The following is a 19,341-nucleotide window of genomic DNA, read 5'->3' as shown; positions in this document are numbered from 1 at the left end:
AGATGAAGACAGTCTCAGAGTGACAGGATTGATAAAAAATAGATTTAGAAGTACAATACTATTCACAATTAAGTTACCGTGCGTCTTGCTTTCGTGCGGAGCCCCCGTGGGTCGAGGATTTTCTCAAAGGGGGTGGATCGCGCAACGTGATGCTCATCTGTTGATATCCCGATAGCCAGACGCGTTAATCATCGTGCTTGGTACATGGCAGACCGCAGGTTACTTTGAATGAAGAATGTATTCAAATCAAGATTGAATAATTCATTTTTTGTATAACATTTCTTTCACGACGTTTTACTTGTTTATATCTGCTCATTTGGGGCCGACGGTGCCGCTATGCGTCGCATGGCGCTGCCCCACACCCCCCCCCCCACCCACAGTTGCGCCCTTGACGCCGCTCGAGGGCAATCCCTTGGGGACTTCCTTCCCCGTCTAACCACAGCCGCCAGAGACGTGCGGGAAGAAGTGGGCACTTACCCGCACTTCGCCCCGCCAGACGCAAGTTGCCAATGGACTTCACTGGGCTGGCCTGGCTGGACACAGGCAATGGGGGGAGGGGGTCGAGAAACTCGCACCGGTTCAAACATCTCAGACGCGTTCCTTTTAACTATAGCGAATGTTTTTTTTGTCTCCCTTATTCGGTTACCGGTTATGTACAAAAGGATGTTTTGGTATTGTTAACAAGCCGCCTCCACTCACTCGCTCCCCTGGTCCCCATGTCTCCATCTCCCCTCCTCCTCCTTCACCCACCCCTCCGTTTCCGCGTCGCCCTCTGAAGCCACGAGGCGGCGCGAGTGCTCCGCGCCGCCCGCCTCGCGGCTCCAGACGGCGCCGCCTCGCGGCTCCAGAGGGCGCCGCCTCGCGGCTCCAGACGGCGCCGCCAGCTCCTCCCTAGAGAGGCAAAGGCGGAGAGACAAGCGACACGTCACACACACACACACAGCGTGTACATGTAACACACGCGTACACATCTCACGTGTACACATCACACAGCGTGTACACATCACACAGCGTGTACACACCACACAGTGTGTACACATCACACAAGTGTACACATCACACAGCGTGTACACATCACACAGCGTGTACACATCACAGAGAAGTGTACACATCACACAGCGTGTACACATCACACAGCGTGTACACATCACACAGCGTGTACACACCACACGGCGTGTACACACCACACGGCGTGTACACATCACACGGCGTGTACACATCACACAGAAGTGTACACGTCACAGCGTGTACACACCACACAAGTGTACACATCACACAGCGTGTACACATCACACAAGTGTACACATCACACGGCGTGTACACATCACACAAGTGTACACACCACACAGCGTGTACACACCACACAGAAGTGTACACACCACACAGCGTGTACACATCACACAGCGTGTACACATCACACAGGTGTACACATCAAACAGCGTGTACACATCACACAGCGTGTACACATCACAGAGAAGTGTACACATCACACAGCGTGTACACATCACACAGCGTGTACACATCACACAGCGTGTACACACCACACGGCGTGTACACACCACACGGCGTGTACACATCACACGGCGTGTACACATCACACAGAAGTGTACACGTCACAGCGTGTACACACCACACAAGTGTACACATCACACAGCGTGTACACATCACACAAGTGTACACATCACACGGCGTGTACACATCACACAAGTGTACACACCACACAGCGTGTACACACCACACAGAAGTGTACACACCACACAGCGTGTACACATCACACAGCGTGTACACATCACACAGGTGTACACATCAAACAGCGTGTACACATCATACAGCGTGTACACATCATACAGCGTGCACACACCACACAGCGTGTACACATCACACAAGTGTACACATCACACAGCGTGTACACATCACACAGAAGTGTACACACCACACAGCGTGTACACATCACACAGCGTGTACACATTGCACAGAAGTGTACACACCACACGGCGTGTACACACCACACGGCGTGTACACACCACACGGCGTGTACACATCACACAGCGTGTACACACCACACGGCGTGTAGACATCACACAAGTGTACACATCACACAGCGTGTACGCATCACAGCGTGTACACACCACACGGCGTGTACACACCACACACGTGTACACACCACACACGTGTACACACCACACGGCGTGTACACACCACACGGCGTGTACACACCACACACGGGTGTCTCTCGCAACATCACTCAGGGAAACTGCCCAAAGGTCCTCCGTGTAGCCCACGCAGACTGTTGGGGCAAGTGCTGTTAGCGAGTAGCAGCACCGATCGTGGGTGGCCAGCACCACGCCCGTGCCGCCCTTTGAGTGGCGATGTTTACACTCCGCACCGGGCACTCTGTTCAGGCCGAGTGACTGTAGGGGAGTCCCGGGACTGGTTCAGAAAATCGTCACTGGCGTCGGCCGTGAGCGGGAATTGAATTCGGGTGGCCGGGTTCGTAGCTCAGCGCGCTAACTGCTGCGCCACCGCTCCACACTGCATGCACACACACCCGTGTGTTGTTACACGACACACACGTGTGTGTTGTTATACCACACACACACACGTGTGTTGTTATACCACACACACGCACGCGTGTTGTCACACACACACGCGTGTTGTTACACACACACACACGCGTGTTGTTATACCACACACACGCGTGTGTGTTGTTACACACACACACGCGTGTGTTGTTATACCACACACACACGTGTGTTGTTACACGACACACACACGTGTGTTGTTACACACACACACGCGTGTGTTGTTATACCACACACACACGTGTGTTGGTACACCACACACACACACGCATGTGTGTTGTTACACGACACACACGCGTGTGTTGTTACACCACGCACGCGTGTCTTGTTACACCACACACACACACGCGTGTGTTGTTACACCACACACACACACGCGTGTTGTTACACACACACGCGCACGTGTTGTTACACACATACACACACACGTGTTGTCACACACACGTGTTGTCACACACACGTGTTGTTACACACACACACGTGTTGTTACACACATACACACACACGTGTTGTTACACACACACGTGTTGTTACACACACACACACGTGTTGTTACACACATACACACACACGTGTTGTTACACACACACACGTGTTGTTACACACACACACACGTGTTGTTACACACACGTGTTGTTACACACATACACACACACACACGTGTTGTTACACACACGTGTTGTTACACACACACGTGTTGTTACACACACACACGTATTGTTACACACACACGTGTTGTTACACACATACACACACACGTGTTGTCACACACACGTGTTGTTACACACACACACGTGTTGTTACACACACACGTGTTGTTACACACATACACACACACGTGTTGTTACACACATACACACACACGTGTTGTCACACACATACACACACACGTGTTGTTACACACACACACGTGTTGTTACACACACACGTGTTGTTACACACACGTGTTGTTACACACACACACGTGTTGTTACACACACACACGTGTTGTCACACACACGTGTTGTCACACACACGTGTTGTTACACACATACACACGTGTTGTTACACACACACACGTGTTGTTACACACACACACGTGTTGTTACACACATACACACACGTGTTGTTACACACACACACGTGTTGTTACACACATACACACACGTGTTTTTACACACACACACACACGTGTTGTTACACACATACACACACACGTGTTGTTACACACACACACGTGTTGTTACACACACACGTGTTGTTACACACACACACGTGTTGTTACACACATACACACACACACGTGTTGTTACACACACACACGTGTTGTTACACACACACGTGTTGTTACACGACACACACACACACGTGTTGTTACACACACACGTGTTGTTACACACACACACACACGTGTTGTTACACACATACACACACACACGTGTTGTTACACACATACACACACGTGTTGTTACACACATACACACACACACACGTGTTGTCACACACACGTGTTGTTACACACACACACGTGTTGTTACACACACGTGTTGTTACACACACACACGTGTTGTTACACACACGTGTTGTCACACACACGTGTTGTTACACACATACACACGTGTTGTTACACACATACACACGTGTTGTTACACACATACACACGTGTTGTTACACACACACGTGTTGTCACACACACGTGTTGTTACACACACACACGTGTTGTTACACACACACACGTGTTGTCACACACACGTGTTGTTACACACACACACACGTGTTGTTACACACACACACGTGTTGTCACACACACGTGTTGTCACACACACGTGTTGTTACACACACACGTGTTGTTACACACATACACACACACGTGTTGTTACACACACACACGTTGTTACACACACACACGTGTTGTTACACACATACACACACACGTGTTGTTACACACACACACACGTGTTGTTACACACATACACACACACACGTGTTGTTGCACACACACACGCGCAAGCCTTTGAATGCTATCGAGTAGGAGATTAGAGAATAAAATTAGACGTGAATTACAGCATCGTTACATCTATCACCATCAATGAATTGATCATAAATTACAATTAATTGTCACTTACGGCCTTCTGTCAATGCGTTATTGGATGCGTCAATCATGGGGTGGTGTTTGACTAAACTTCACCACGCTGGTCGTCAGGACGCGTTGGTGGAGCGGGGCGGGTGGCGGTTTGAGGAGAGCGACAGGACCAGGTTATTTACCTACACATGATGTATTTACATACACATGATGTATTTACCTACACATGATGTATTTATATACAGTCTACTATTTACCTACACATGATGTATTTATATACAGTCTACTATTTACCTACACATGATGTATTTATATACAGTCTACTATTTACCTACACATGATGTATTCATATACAGTCTACTATATACCTACACATGATGTATATACCTACACATGATGTATTTTTATACAGTCTGCTATATACCTACACATGATATATTTACCTACACATGATGTATTTATATACAGTCTACTATTTACCTACACATGATGTATTTATATACAGTCTACTATATACCTACACATGATGTATATACCTACACATGATGTATTTATATACAGTCTACTATATACCTACACATGATGTATTTATATACAGTGTTCTATTTACCACTAATGTTAGCAGTGGCGTAGCGGTTAGTGCGCTACGCTACGATTCTGGCGACAGGAGGTCGATTTCCGTTCACGGCCAATACCAGTGACGATTATTTAAACCAGTTCTGGGTCTACCCTAAGGGGCCGTCCATAAATGACGTCACGCACCTAGGGGGTGGGGGGGGGGTCAGACATTTGTGACGATGTGTGACGAGGGGGGGGGTGGTGAAAAATGTGACGTCACATCAAACTCAGGAGTTGGAGACTGCTGCTGAACCTGGAGCTTGCCACTAACAGGTGGAGACTTACCATCAGTCTCACCAAAACTAAGCACCTGCCTGGGTATTTTGTACTATCTGACACTCCACCCCCACAACTCCCAATTGGTAATAGGGCAGTTGTGGAGAGAGTGGAGAGTTTCCCATACCTGGGCAGTGTGCTTATGACCAGCTCCGGTTTGTCAGCAGAGGTCTCACTCCGAATCAGTCGAGCGGTATTATCTTTTCATCAGTTGCATAACGCTGTGTGGAAGCTACCTGGTCTGTCTCTCAGCAGCAGGAAGCTTCAGGTCTTCTCGGCCACAGTCATTCCCTCCCATCTCTAAGCTTGCGAAACGTGAACCCACCTAATGGAACATCTTCACAGGTTAGAAACATTTAGGGTGGCCTGCCTACGATCCATCCTGGGTTGAACCAGGCTGGATTGTGTGAGGAGCTCACAAATCCTTGAAAGATCTGGACAAAGTCCCATCGGTGAGCTCCTCCAGAAGGCAAGGCTGCGTTGGCTGGATAATGTAGCCTGTATTCCCAGCCACCGCATGCCTAAACAGCTTTTGTTTGCTCATTGTTTTTTTCGGTAAAGTCACGTATGTAGAAATACAATAAAATTATATTAAAACAAAAAACAATCACGACGTTTCGATCACAACGCAAGCGATCTTCATCCGGTGTCAAGAACAAATCATGGAGGTAAATACAACAAAAAGATGAGAAACGAGAATTCAACAATCCTGAAAAAACATTATGTGAAGCACATCCAGTCAGGCCAACAACACAGACACTTCCTGGCGGACCACGAATTTCAGAATAGTGTTAAATTTCGTGTTCAACCTTTGGATTGCACATACCAGCATAGATAGAATGAAAAATACGAGGTGCATGGTCAGTAGAAATACATATACAAGTCCACCAAGGGGTAAGGAGGGAGAAAAGACGGACAGGGAGGCAGAGAGAGAGGGGGGGGGGGGGGGCGGCGGAGGGATGAACAGAAGCTTAAATAGGAAATACGGTTGGAGGGGGGGAGGGGCCAGAGCGAGAGCGGCAGCTCAAACACGCACATCTTACACATACAAAACGGCAGCTCAAAAAAGGACCACCTCTTGTAAATACAAAACGGCAGCTCAAAAAATGACCACCTCTTGTAAATACAAAACGGCAGCTCAAAAAGGGCACATCTTACACATAATTACAACGGTAACTTCCCCGTAGAAGAGTGATAATAAAGTATTAAAGCTTTCGTGACTGCATAAAATTACTCATTGTTTTTTTCGGTAAAGTCACGTATGTAGAAATACCATAAAATTATATTAAAACAAAAATCAATCACGACGTTTCGATCACAACGCAAGCGATCTTCATCATTTTGTATGTGTAAGATGTGCGTGTTTGAGCTGCCGCTCTCGCTCTGGCCCCTCCCCCCCTCCAACCGTATTTCCTATTTAAGCTTCTGTTCATCCCTCCGCTCCCCCCCTCTCTCTCTGCCTCCCTGTCCGTCTTTCTCCCTCCTTACCTCTTGGTGGACTTGTATATGTATTTCTACTGACCGTGTACCTCGCATTTTTCATTCTATCTATGCTGGTATGTGCAATCCAAAGGTTGAACACGAAATTTAACACTCTTCTGAAATTCGTGGTCCGCCAGGAAGTGTCTAACTGTGTTGTTGGCCTGACTGGATGTGCTTCACAAAATGTTTTTTCAGGTTTGTTGAATTCTCGTCTCTCATCTTTTTGTTGTATTTACAATATCAACCATAAGACACGATTGGAACCTCCTTTGCCAGTAGCAAAATATAATTGTTTTTACCCTTTTATCTGTGCGCTTTAAGAGAAACATCACTCCTTCTGCCTACTGTGCAGTTAGCTAACACTGTCACCTACTACGGAACAAGGTACACTGTGGGAATGATCTTGTCCTATGGCTCTACTGGTAAACTACCCGACTTTGCTGAGATTATTCAGATGTCCATTTTGGACAACTGTGTACATTTCATTGTAAAGTTACTTGCTGCCTGGTATGAAGAGCATTTAAGATCTTTTCAACTCTAGGACACTGGGGAAATAGCTCTTTTGGAGCAGCAGACACTTAGTGATGTTTACCCCTTGGCTGCGTATAATGTGGGAGGAAAACGCTTGGTTACACTCAAACGTCACATCTGTTGTTACTTTAAGGTAATTTAAATAAATTATGTTAACCTTTACATCTTACAATGTCTGTATTGTTGTCGTTTATCTGGAAATATAACAGTGGTGTCCTTTTTTCATGACTAGCTATTTCAATGGAAAACCGATGTATTGCAGGAAACAAATATGAAATGCAGACATTACCATTAACATTCTCTGATTTTATTAATTCTTAAGATATTTTTTTTACTCTTAATTGTTCTGGTGGCACACTCCAGGCTCTTCATCACATATTCACTGTAAATCTGGTTTGATCTATTATCTTCTGATGCTATTTTTGTCTATTCTTATTCTTGATAATTGTTTTTTTACCCTTTAATCTGGCAACAAACTGACACCTTTTTTTACAAGGAGTCATGTTTACATTGACCACAATACCTGCGGTCGGAACGCAAACAAAAACAACAACTCTGATAATGTATGCACTGTCCTTGAAATTGATTGGTCCACACCCGAGACAGCTTTCTTTAGAGCCTCGTCTCACATGGTGTTGGACCAGAAGACACCAAAAGGCGCACAACTCAAAGACAATGCACCATCAGAGTATGAGAGCTCGGGGTAAGCATTTACACCATTGGAAACCTCATTTGCCAATAACAAAATATGATAATTGTTTTTTTACCCTTTAATCTGGCAACAAAAATGCTTACCCCGAGCTCTCATACTCTGATGGTGCATTGTCTTTGAGTTGTGCGCCTTTTGGTGTCTTCTGGTCCAACACCATGTGAGACGAGGCTCTAAAGAAAGCTGTCTCGGGTGTGGACCAATCAATTTCAAGGACAGTGCCACATACATTATCAGAGTTGTTGTTTTTTGTTTGCGTTCCGACCGCAGGTATTGTGGTCAATGTAAACATGACTCCTTGTAAAAAAGGTGTCAGTTTTGTTGCCAGATTAAAGGGTAAAAAAACAATTATCATATTTTGTTACTGGCAAATGAGGTTTCCAATGGTGTAAATGCTTACCCCGAGCTCTCATACTCTGATGGTGCATTGTCTTTGAGTTGTGCGCCTTTTGGTGTCTTCTGGTCCAACACCATGTGAGACGAGGCTCTAAAGAAAGCTGTCTCGGGTGTGGACCAATCAATTTCAAGGACAGTGCATACATTATCAGAGTTGTTGTTTTTTGTTTGCCTTCCGACCGCAGGTATTGTGATCAATGTAAACATGACTCCTTGTAAAAAAAGGTGTCAGTTTTGTTGCCAGATTAAAGGGTAAAAAAACAATTATCATATTTTGTTCCTGGCAAATGAGGTTTCCAATGGTATTCTTATTCTTGTCAGGCTGGCAGAAATGGAGGCAAAGCTCAGAGTAATCATTGATGACCGAATTCAGAAGTTGGTCCTTCCATCAGGAATCCCACCCACTGTGGAGGAGCTGCAAAATGTTGTGAAGGAGACCTTTGGAGTTTCTGATGAGTTCAATTTTCAGTATTTGACTCAGAATATGAAGATTACGTTTCTCTTAATACAAGTGACCACATTAAACACAAAGACACAAAAATGTGGTTTACGCTGCCCCGATTCTTCTTAACTTGGCTAATTAAAGTTTTGGCAGTTCCTTTGGTCAACAGTAAACTGACTGTGAGTCAGCATCTTATGTAGAGTCAACTGCATCAAATGCAGAGTCATGTACTGGAACGTCTTCTCCACAGGACACCATTATTGTCCTGTCCAGGCGAAGTACCACAGAACGATGTCAGCCATGGCCAAAGCAGTTCCTCATTCCACTGTTTGCGTACGAAACTGAGATGTACCCTGAAAGAGCCTCTGAAGACTGCAAGAAGAATGGAACACTTCCGACTTCGTAAAAGATCACAGTAGATATATTTGAGAAGCTGTCTGAAATCATATATGCATATACAGCCTATCCATCAAGTGCACAGATAAGGGATGTTGCTCAGGCACTTGTCGAGAAATATCCTTTTATTAAGGAACCCGGCTCTTTCTCAGGTTACTATGGCTGGCAACAAAGCATCAATCACAAGATGGCAAATTATCGCACCAAACTCCGAAGCTACGGTGTTCCTGAGGTGATATGCAATTGACTGAAGCACAAGAGCCCTGCAGATCAGAAGTCTGCAAAGAGTGTTAAAAAGCCTAGGAAGGCAGAAGTAAACTACCTCCCCCCTTACCCGGCAGGAGAGGATGAAGAGAGTCAAGAACAAGAGAGGATTCAGTTGCTTACTGAAGTAAAGAAAAGGGACAACAACCAAGTAATGAAAGAAAAAAATGTCCAAAACATTTGCACACAGAAGAAACGAAATCGTCAATCGAACGTCCAGCATAGATAACATCAAAGCAAGATGGCCAGCTCTATTTGAAGCATCTCACGTGAGTTACAAGTGCATGCTAATTAGAAATATTTCTAGTCAATATTTAAGGTTTCATAGCTGATTTCCTTCTTTGTTTTCAGATCCAGAATGAGTTTCAGAGAATCACAACGGTACACCTTGAATCAAATTTAATGCCCAAGCTGGATGAATACACACCCAGGCTTCTGAGCCTCTTCCATTCCAAGGGCGGAACCATGGAGTTGAAGTTGCAGGCTATCCTACTCAAGGTATCTTCAGTATAATGTTTGCTAATATTTTATTTTTAGGGATTTTGTGATCAAACTGCTCTAATATCATTAGCTTATTAATTAAATCTACAAGAGGTAATGTTAGCCTGTGATTCCCTCTACAAAAAGAGTATGAAATAATTGCATACCTTTTTTGTGCTGTCTCAGGGACCGGTCTAATGAAACACTTCCTATCATTACTGAGGTTTTCTAGGGAACCAGCTGTGACTCCAGGAAGCCATTGGTCCCAGCCAAGAAATAGTGCATAGCACATGAACTCCCATAAAACCACAACATTTTACACCTTGCTTTTTGTATGGATTAAACAAACATAGACATAACATGTTAATGAGTGAGCCTCAGATGTGCTGGTAATCTAATACTTTTACCTTTTGAGCAGACTAGTTATTTTTTCCCTGTTTCCAGTTTTCATTATAAGCTGTGTTGCTGGTTTTAGCTTCATATTAATAGTATATTTTTGTCATTTCAGGCTCCAAGCAATCCTAGCATCAACATGACCAGAGATGTTGTCATTCGGTGTTTGATGGTGTACCTTGGGGAATATACAGATCAACTCTTAAAAGAGTATGATGTAAGTAGAAGTGCATGTTAATATCACACTCTTCTTTCTCCCATGTTTTGGGAAGGTCAAATCACAACATGCAGTATTAACTATTGTCCCAGTAAATGTCATTATTGGCAAGATACAAAGTTTCATGTTCTGTGGAGTCATGTAAGTATCATTATCTGTAAGTATGTGAAGTTTTTTTCCCATTAAGGAATGTAAATACTACAGCAAAAATTTGTGTTACTAAATGCTCACCATCTCAATGTGATTTCACCAACTGTCAGAATTAAAATGACATGAAAATATGCTTTAACAAGTACATTATCTCAGATAAAAAAAAAACATGTGAATGTGGTGCAATACGTGCAATAGCTATGAGAGCCCCAGGTTTTCTTGTTCAAAGGGTTGGAAGCCATTTGGGAGATGTTACATTTTGACCTTCTTCTTTGGCTGTACAGTCTGAACTAAACATTCTTCTTGGTATTTCAGGATGCTGATGAAGACAGTGTGTCGCAGGACCTTGCTGTACAAAGGATGAAAATCTACAACATCAAGACAAATACTTCAGAAGGTCCCGTCGACATTAGTATTGTGGTAGAGGGCATGACAATTCTGACTGCTCTGGGTAACTTTCCAAGGGCTTTCTTCATGCTCGTTGTGTTGGATTATGCATTGAATCTTGCCTATCTCAAGGAGCTCAGGTACACATTGGAAGTCTTCCATAAACTCCTCCTCGAGCTGGATTGTCCCCAAAAATGAACAGCCTCAAGAATAAGCTACTAGCTTAAGAAAAGAGACCCTTGCGAAATGAAAGGGAATTGTTAAGTCACTGTTCTAACTATTGACGTCCCTTTTTTAAATGGGCATATTCAACCAAACGAGCGAGAGGTGAGTGCAGTATTAGACAGCGCTTAAAAGCTTGTTATGCAGAGGTAGCTTATAGGGTCTAATAACTGAATCTGACTGTCAAAGTTCTGCGTTATAGGCCTATACATATGATAGGCTATCAGAGAATCCACTGATTTGTCATTGAAAGCTATATTTATATTTGTTTAATGTTTGCTTTATTTGTTTGACTATGTTTCTTGGGTGTTCTAACATTGTGCTCTCCTGATGTGACGCTGACCTAGGCCATTGCAAGTGTTTGTTCGAAAGGAATAGATGTAAGATGCATGGAACATCTGTAGGCTGTGCTAGTTTACTTGTTAGGAAGCCATGCTTGTAATTGTGCATGTTAAAAAAGATAGGTCCACCCGGATTGTGGATTATGGCTACTTGTATAAGTACAGGGAATTGAAAGTCAATTCACGTGATGTTTTAATCTCTTTTAGCTGTTTGAAAAATATATTGGCCCTTAGGATTTAAATTTGCACATATAAAAAAGAAATAAAATGAAAGTATTTTTACATATATTTTTGTAAATATTGTCATGATTTAAATGCGCTAACAAGACTAAACCTTGAATCACATCCAAAAAAGTAATCTGTGCCTGTAATGCCCACAAATGATAAATATACTTCCAGTATTGTATCCCTATTGTACACATACATGGTTTCTGTCTTTGTTTTCTTATAGCTCCTCTTCATTTTGTACTCCTAATATGTTGGATAAACATATTGAGACAAAATTGCACCAATAAATGTTAACCTGCTGTTCCTTTTCCTGGTTCTTATCTTTTTCATGGTGATTGGTTGACAACGCAAGTGAATTGTGGCACCATGAAGGCATGATATTGGGTGGATTAGAAATAGAAAAGTTATGGCAACAGACATTCAACATAAGTATTTTATTTAGTAAATCCAAATCATTTTGATCCAGATATTTAGTAAGCTTATATAAATTTCACCCAGACAATTAGTAAATGTAAATCAATTTCACCCAGATCATTAATAAATGTTAATGAGATTCCACCAGATATTTAGTAAATCTAAATTACCATTGCTCAGATGTTTAGTAAATATAAATCACTTTTCCTTGTAAAATCTATTTGGATTTACACTATTGTTTTAGGCTATATAACTCATCATTTGGCATGCTATTACTAAATCCAACACATTTTAATTGTTTCTTTTATTACCATGTACTTACTTTTTTATTTTTTTAGTTAATTTATTCAATACTTTTTATTCAAAGTTGTAGTGCTTAAAATCTATTTAATTATATCACGTGTCACTTTGTTGCTATAATTTTTTAAAGTAACAATGGGTCACATTTTTTACAGTGTTATAGAGGGCACAGGTGGTACATCAGCCACTCATCTCAGTCAGTCGACCTGTGGCACCTGGGTCTGTCCCGTGACCTGGTGCCAGCGGGCGTTCGACAATTAACGTGGCCTCAACATGTACATAGCTTGGCACAAGTGTCATGGTGACGTCACCGCCACTTAGTGACGAATGGCGGTTGTTGTTGTTTGTGTTTGTGTCTGTGTGTAAGTACGGGAGCTGGTGTTTAGCAGTTAGCACGCTGCGCTACGAACCTGGCGACCCGGGTTCGATTCCTGCTCACGGCCAAAACCAGTGACGATTATCTGAACCGGTCCTGGGCCTCCCCTAGGTCGATTCAGCCTCAAATGAGTACCTGGTGCGATGTGTAAACATTGTCACTAGGGAGACAAAGGCGGCCGGGCGTGGTGTTGGTCACCCACCCCCTTGTGTGCCGTGGCTGCCTTTATAGGTGCTCGCTAACAGCACTTACCCCTAGAGTCTATTAAGGTTATACGGGGAATCTTTGTCTTTGTCTGTGTGTAGCGGTTAGCGCGCTGTGCTACGAACCTGGCGACCCGGGTTCAATTCCCGCTCATGGTCAACACTTGCTCGTACAGTCTGTTTAGGCTATACGGGGGATCTTTGTTTCGGTGTGTGCGTTATCTACAACATCCCATATGGGAAAATGAGGAGGCTTACCGCATCCGTCGCTCGGAGGTTCAGAGAGCCATGCGGTGCTGCAAAGATGAGTGGTGGTTGCGGGTTGCTGAGAAGATTGAAAATGCCTCAGTAGCCTGCCATCACAAATCACTATTTAATTCCAACCACAAATGCACTTACAGCGTCACACCTGTTACCATCCGGAGGGATAGAACGGTGATTCGATCCCCGACCCCCAGCAACAGGCCTGCTGCAGGTTTGCTGAGTGTTTTAGGTATTTGGGGGAGGGGAAACCCTCAGCCTAAATTACATCTTAGATCAAGGTGGACATAACCCTCCTGAGGCTGCGGTGCCTCAACATATTTGAATTAGTAGCCACCTCCCTTGGAGTGGCTGGCTGATGTGCCATCTGTTGAGAAAGAACGAAGAGAAATCCAGTCTGATACCAGGTCAAGCGCTGGGCAGAGATTATCTCCCAAGCGAACTGTTGAAGGAGTGTGGCGTGTGCGTGCAGACTTCCCGACATTACATAATCACAACCGTCTGGACCACAGGATGGGTTTAGCAGGATTGGAAGGATGCCATGGTGGTCCTCCTATTAAGAAAGTGAGCCGCACGGTTTGTAACTACTGAGGCCTCTCCCTCACTGTGCCGGGAAAGGTCCGGTGTGTAAACATCGCCACGAGGGAGACAAAGGCGGCCGGCTCTGGTCCAGGCCATCCACTGCCTCGTGTGCCGTGCCGGCCTTCGTAGCACTTACCCCAACAATCATTTAAATCTTTACGGGGGAACTTTGTCTCAGCGAGAGGCTGTATTTGCACTTGCCCCAACAGCCTGTTAAGGTTATGCGGGGGACCTTTGCCTTTGTGTTTGCGTGTCAATGCGTGTAGGTACGCGTGCGTCTGTGTGCATTTCAATGTGTGTGCATCAGTGTGCGCGTGTCACCTTGGTTGTATCCGTGCGTCTGAATGCCAATGTGTGTGTGTGTGCGTCAACGCGTGGGTCACCATGGCTATATGTGTATGAATATCAGATTATGTAATCATCTTTGTTGGTGTCTCAATGAGAGAATGTCAATGTGTATGTTCTTGTCGCAATGCATGCGCATCTGTGTCGGCGTGTGTGCGTGCGTGTGTTAGCCGGTGCCGTGCCGCCCTTCATCGCTACTCACGAACTGCACTTGCCCCAAAATTATGTGAAGGCTAAATGGAAGAGCTTTGTCTTTGTAGTGTAAGGAGCGGTGGCTCAGTGGTTAGCGCAATGCTCTACGAATCAGGCCATCCGTTCCATTCTCGCTCACGACCAATGACATTGGCTGGGATTAATTGAGCCTGTCCTGTGCCTCGTCTAGGTCGAATCAGCCTTGAAGGAGTACGTGGTGCGGTTTGTTAACATCACCACTGGCGCTGGCCATGTACCCACACGCGTGCCGTGCCGGTCCTCATAGGTGCTCGCGAACAGCACTTGCCCAAACAGACTGTTAAATGCTACGTAGGGGATATTTGTCTTTGTGTGTACTTGTGTGAATGTCAATGCGTGCGCAGTGGACCCGGAAACCTGGGTGTTTATTTCCGCTTATGGACAAACAACAGCTGTGACATCTGGGCCGGGTTCTGGGCTTCCCCCCAGGTCAGGGGTCGGAAACCAAAATAACAAAAAGAGCCATTTGTCGAATTTGGTAACAAAATACATCAATGCATCAATGCACTGTGTGGTACGAGACGGTTGACCTTAACACATAACGTCATGGAGCGGTCCTTAAAGAGCCGCATGCGGCTCTGGAGCCGCAGTTTGCCGACCCCTACCCTAGGTCGAATACCTGGTGCGGTGCGTAAACATCACCACTGGGGAGACAAAGGCGGTCGGGATCCGTATGCGCGCAGCCCTTTCCCCACGCCATGTCTGGCTCTTGGAGGTTATCCGATCATACTTCACCGGATAGGTTCGCCCCGTTTCGCCCCACCAATGTCCACTCGTGGGTGCGCCCATGTGCCCGTATCTGTCGGGGTGTAGGCACCTGTGAATAGCGGCGTCTCCGACTCCCATTCCCCGGCGTCTCGTGCGCTCGTCTTCAAGAGTCTGGCACCAAACCGCTCCGTCTTTATCTCCCCAAGCAACGAATTCCCGCCGTCTCCGATGCAAAAACCTCGTGCGGTCAGCCAGCGCCGCAGTGGCTAGGAGATGTTAACTACCTCGCTAGTGTACAGGAGGTCGTGGGTTCGATCGCGACCCTGACACCTGCTGTTTATTTGGAGTCTGCGTGTCTCTCTCCCCGTGGTTGTGTGGATTTTCTTCGGGCCCACCGGGTTTCCCCTTCATATTCGAAACAAACATCACGCGCTTAGAACATTTGCCTGCTATAAATGTCCACGTGATAGGCCACTTCGTTGAGCTATCGTTTGTGGCCAGGTCGCTTCTGAAATAGAGCTATACAGCTCAGTGGGCCTCACCTGGTAAAATAAAAAGTTCGTTAGTTAAATATAACCGAGGTTTCTGAGCCACGCAGAACCTGGACCCGGTTACCGGCGGCAGATGCTCCTCAAGTTTGAGCCAGTTTCGCAATCGACTTAACGTTACGTTGTTGTTGTTGTTATTCCAAAGAGCATGCAGGGTTCTCCAAACTCCACCCACCCACACCTCGCCCGGATGACGCTCAGTTATCTTTCCACGTCCCACATCCGCCCTCAATGTATTTCTCCCAATTAAAAATGCGCAAGTTAACTCCTTCCACGCTGCGCGCGCCCGACAATCGTCAAAAACGCGGACCCGCTTGGCGCGCCGAGTAATTCACGCCGCCTTGCGGTGAATGGAACCGATGGGGAGTGAGCGGCCGGTGTGTGAGCAGCGTCCCCCGCGTGCTCCCTGCTTGTGCAAGCGACGCGGACAGCGTTAATTGCTTGGCGCGTCACGTTAACAATAATCGGGCGCGTGCAGCGTGGGCCGGGTTACTTTGTATGCGAACGGCGAGGAGTAAAAATTGATAAATGAGGCTCAGACGCTGCGTGGTTAGTGGTGGGCCTCGCGTGCTGGAGTTTGGGGGGGGGGGGACTTCTGGCTTACTCTGGGCACGATCAGCTCCGCGATGGACTTTGATGATTAATTGCTCGAGATAACAAAGTTCCGGACTTACTTGCGTCTCTCTGGACTCTCTACGTGCTACGCAGATGGGACCGTTGCCCCACGCGAGATTGTAGTCTAATTTGACGAGGTGAGAACTCGGGAAGAGTCCAAGATACGTCTCAAATGACAGGGCCAAATCGACTGCTGCGTCGTCATCATCACCACCACCACCACGCGAGAAACCGATATCACACAAACACACAAATCAACGTTAACTAACGAACTCCCCGTAGCGTGAGCCGCTTCGAGCAGATTATGTTCATACCGATGACAGCACAATTATAAGAATGAGTTACACAAACGTTAAACAGACACAGGTTGACTATTGTATATCAATGTATAAACACACGAGGATACATGTCGCCTATTATATATTTTCTTCTATTTTTAAGGCCACGGTGACATTGACGAATGTGCTGAGTTTTTGCCGATTTATATTCCAGTGCATATTGCAGAAGCAGCAGCAATAATAATACCACGACGATGTTTAAGTTCGTGTGGTGATGCCGTTACTCCTCTGTTGAAGCAGCGCAGAACAGTGGTTTACTCTGTGGGTCCATGGGTTTGGTTGCATGGCCACAATATCGCTACTGTTGATTTTCTTTAATGTATCTCTATATGTCTCTGTGGGTTTTATGGGTCTCTTTGTATCTCTATTAACCTCTATGCATCGTTATGCATCTCTATGGGTTTGCGATATGGTCCATAATTTGGGTTATATGGTTCCAATTGCACTACTATGGCTTGTCTGTGTCTCTATGTGTCTCTATGGGTTTAGTATATGGTCTATAGTTTGGGTTGCGTGTCAACAGTCGCGCTACTGTGGCTTGTGTCTTTAATTTTCCATTCATCAATAAAATGTGCTCATCGGCCTGTTGATGTCCTGATGCGGTTGATGGTTCGTGTGTATGGGTGGATGTTGAATGTATTTCGCACCGTACGTAGCCAACCGTGCTCATCTTTGAGAGGGAGGGAGGAGGGAGGGAGGGAGGAGGAGCCGAGAGGAGTGGAGGCGAGTGAAGTGAGGCAAGATGAGCGTGAGGTGGCGATGTTCGGCTAAATATCACAAATATCACCCACACGCGCATCTCTCACGGGCACACAAATACAGAGATCTCCGTATAACTTTGGACAGACTGTTTGGGCAGGTGCTAGTAGCGAGCGCATATAAAATGCCGGCACGGCGGTGGGTGGCCAGCACGATGCCCGGCCGCCTTTGTCTCCCGAGGGGCGATGTTTACTACACACCGCAGAAGATAGTCGTTTGAGACTAAGTCGACTTAAGAGAGGCCCAGCACCGGTTCAGTTAATCGTCACTGGGTGTTGGCCGCGAGCGGGTATCGAACTCTGAATGCCAGTGCGCTAGCCACTACTCGACCGCTCCCCGCAGACACACACACACAACTTCGCGCATAGAAACATCTATCGTACAACTGCCTAAGTCGTCACCACTAAGAAGTGGTGACGTCACCACGGCGCTTGTGCCAGGCTAGGTGCACCTTGAGGTAACGTGAAATGTCGACGCTTCCCTGGCAGGTCACAGGACAGACTCAGGTGTTATGGGTTGACTCAGATCACTGGCAGACAGAATATCGGAATCAGAATATGTATTCATATTGTAGGAATCCGATGAGCTGTAAACTCTTTTTCACAGATGTCCAGTAGATGTCCAGACAGTGGGTGAGTGGGTGGGTGAGTGGCTGAGTCGGTGAGAGGGGTTGGGTGAGTGGCTGAGTGGATGAGTGGGTGAGTGGCTGAGTGGGTGGGTGAGTGGTTGAGTGAGTTGGTGGGTGAGTGACTGAGTCGGTGAGCGGGGCTAGGTGAGTGGCTGAGTGTGTGAGTGGCTGAGTGGGTGGGTGAGTGAGTGGCTGAGTCGGTGAGAGGGGCTGGGTGAGTGGCTGAGTGGCTGAGTGGGTGAGTGGCTGAGTGGGTGGGTGAGTGGTTGAGTGAGTTGGTGGGTGAGTGACTGAGTCGGTGAGCGGGGCTGGGTGAGTGGCTGAGTGTGTGAGTGGCTGAGTGGGTGGGTGAGTGGTTGAGTGAGTTGGTGGGTGAGTGACTGAGTCGGTGAGCGGGGCTGGGTGAGTGGCTGAGTGTGTGAGTGGCTGAGTGGGTGGGTGAGTGAGTGACTGAGTCGGTGAGAGGGGCTGGGTGAGTGGCTGAGTGGGTGAGTGTGTGAGTGGCTGGGTGAGTGGGTAAGTGAGTGGGTGGGTGAGTGAGTGGGTGAGAAGGGCTAAGTGTGTGGGTGAGAAAGCGGGGTAGGTGTGATGAGATGAAATCGAACCCACACCTCCGCATTACTCCCCAATTTGCGATTTTTTCCGCGTTTCCTCGGTACAACGCTTCGCGCGAGTCTCGAGCTCTCGTCTCGAGGTGGCGCCAGCACGCGCACGAATTTTGCCACCGATGCAAAGACAAACATCAACCCCCCCCACCCCCCGTAGAGCCTTCAACAGACTGCTGGGGAAAGTGCTGTTATAGCGAGTACCTATTACACGTGGGAACGGCAGACAAGGGGGGTTTGGGTGGCCGAAGC

At 46.3% G+C, this 19,341-nt stretch overlaps 1 long non-coding RNA gene across 1 annotated transcript; it reads left to right on the top strand.

Annotated features, from left to right (window-relative positions):
- Positions 1 to 8,719: 8,719 nt before the first annotated feature.
- On the top strand, positions 8,720 to 12,828 carry LOC142931036 (uncharacterized). Its single transcript, XR_012947030.1, has 3 exons — positions 8,720 to 10,256; positions 10,747 to 10,848; positions 11,314 to 12,828. It is a non-coding gene; the product is annotated as an uncharacterized LOC142931036 (long non-coding RNA).
- The last annotated feature ends 6,513 nt before the right edge of the window (positions 12,829 to 19,341 follow it).

This window comes from Petromyzon marinus, chromosome 47, assembly GCF_048934315.1.
Source record: "Petromyzon marinus isolate PM22_M1 ecotype Great Lakes invasive population chromosome 47, UKy_Petmar_22M1.pri1.0, whole genome shotgun sequence".
Classification (NCBI taxonomy): domain Eukaryota; kingdom Metazoa; phylum Chordata; class Hyperoartia; order Petromyzontiformes; family Petromyzontidae; genus Petromyzon; species Petromyzon marinus.
This window is presented reverse-complemented; position numbering and strand designations above follow the sequence as displayed.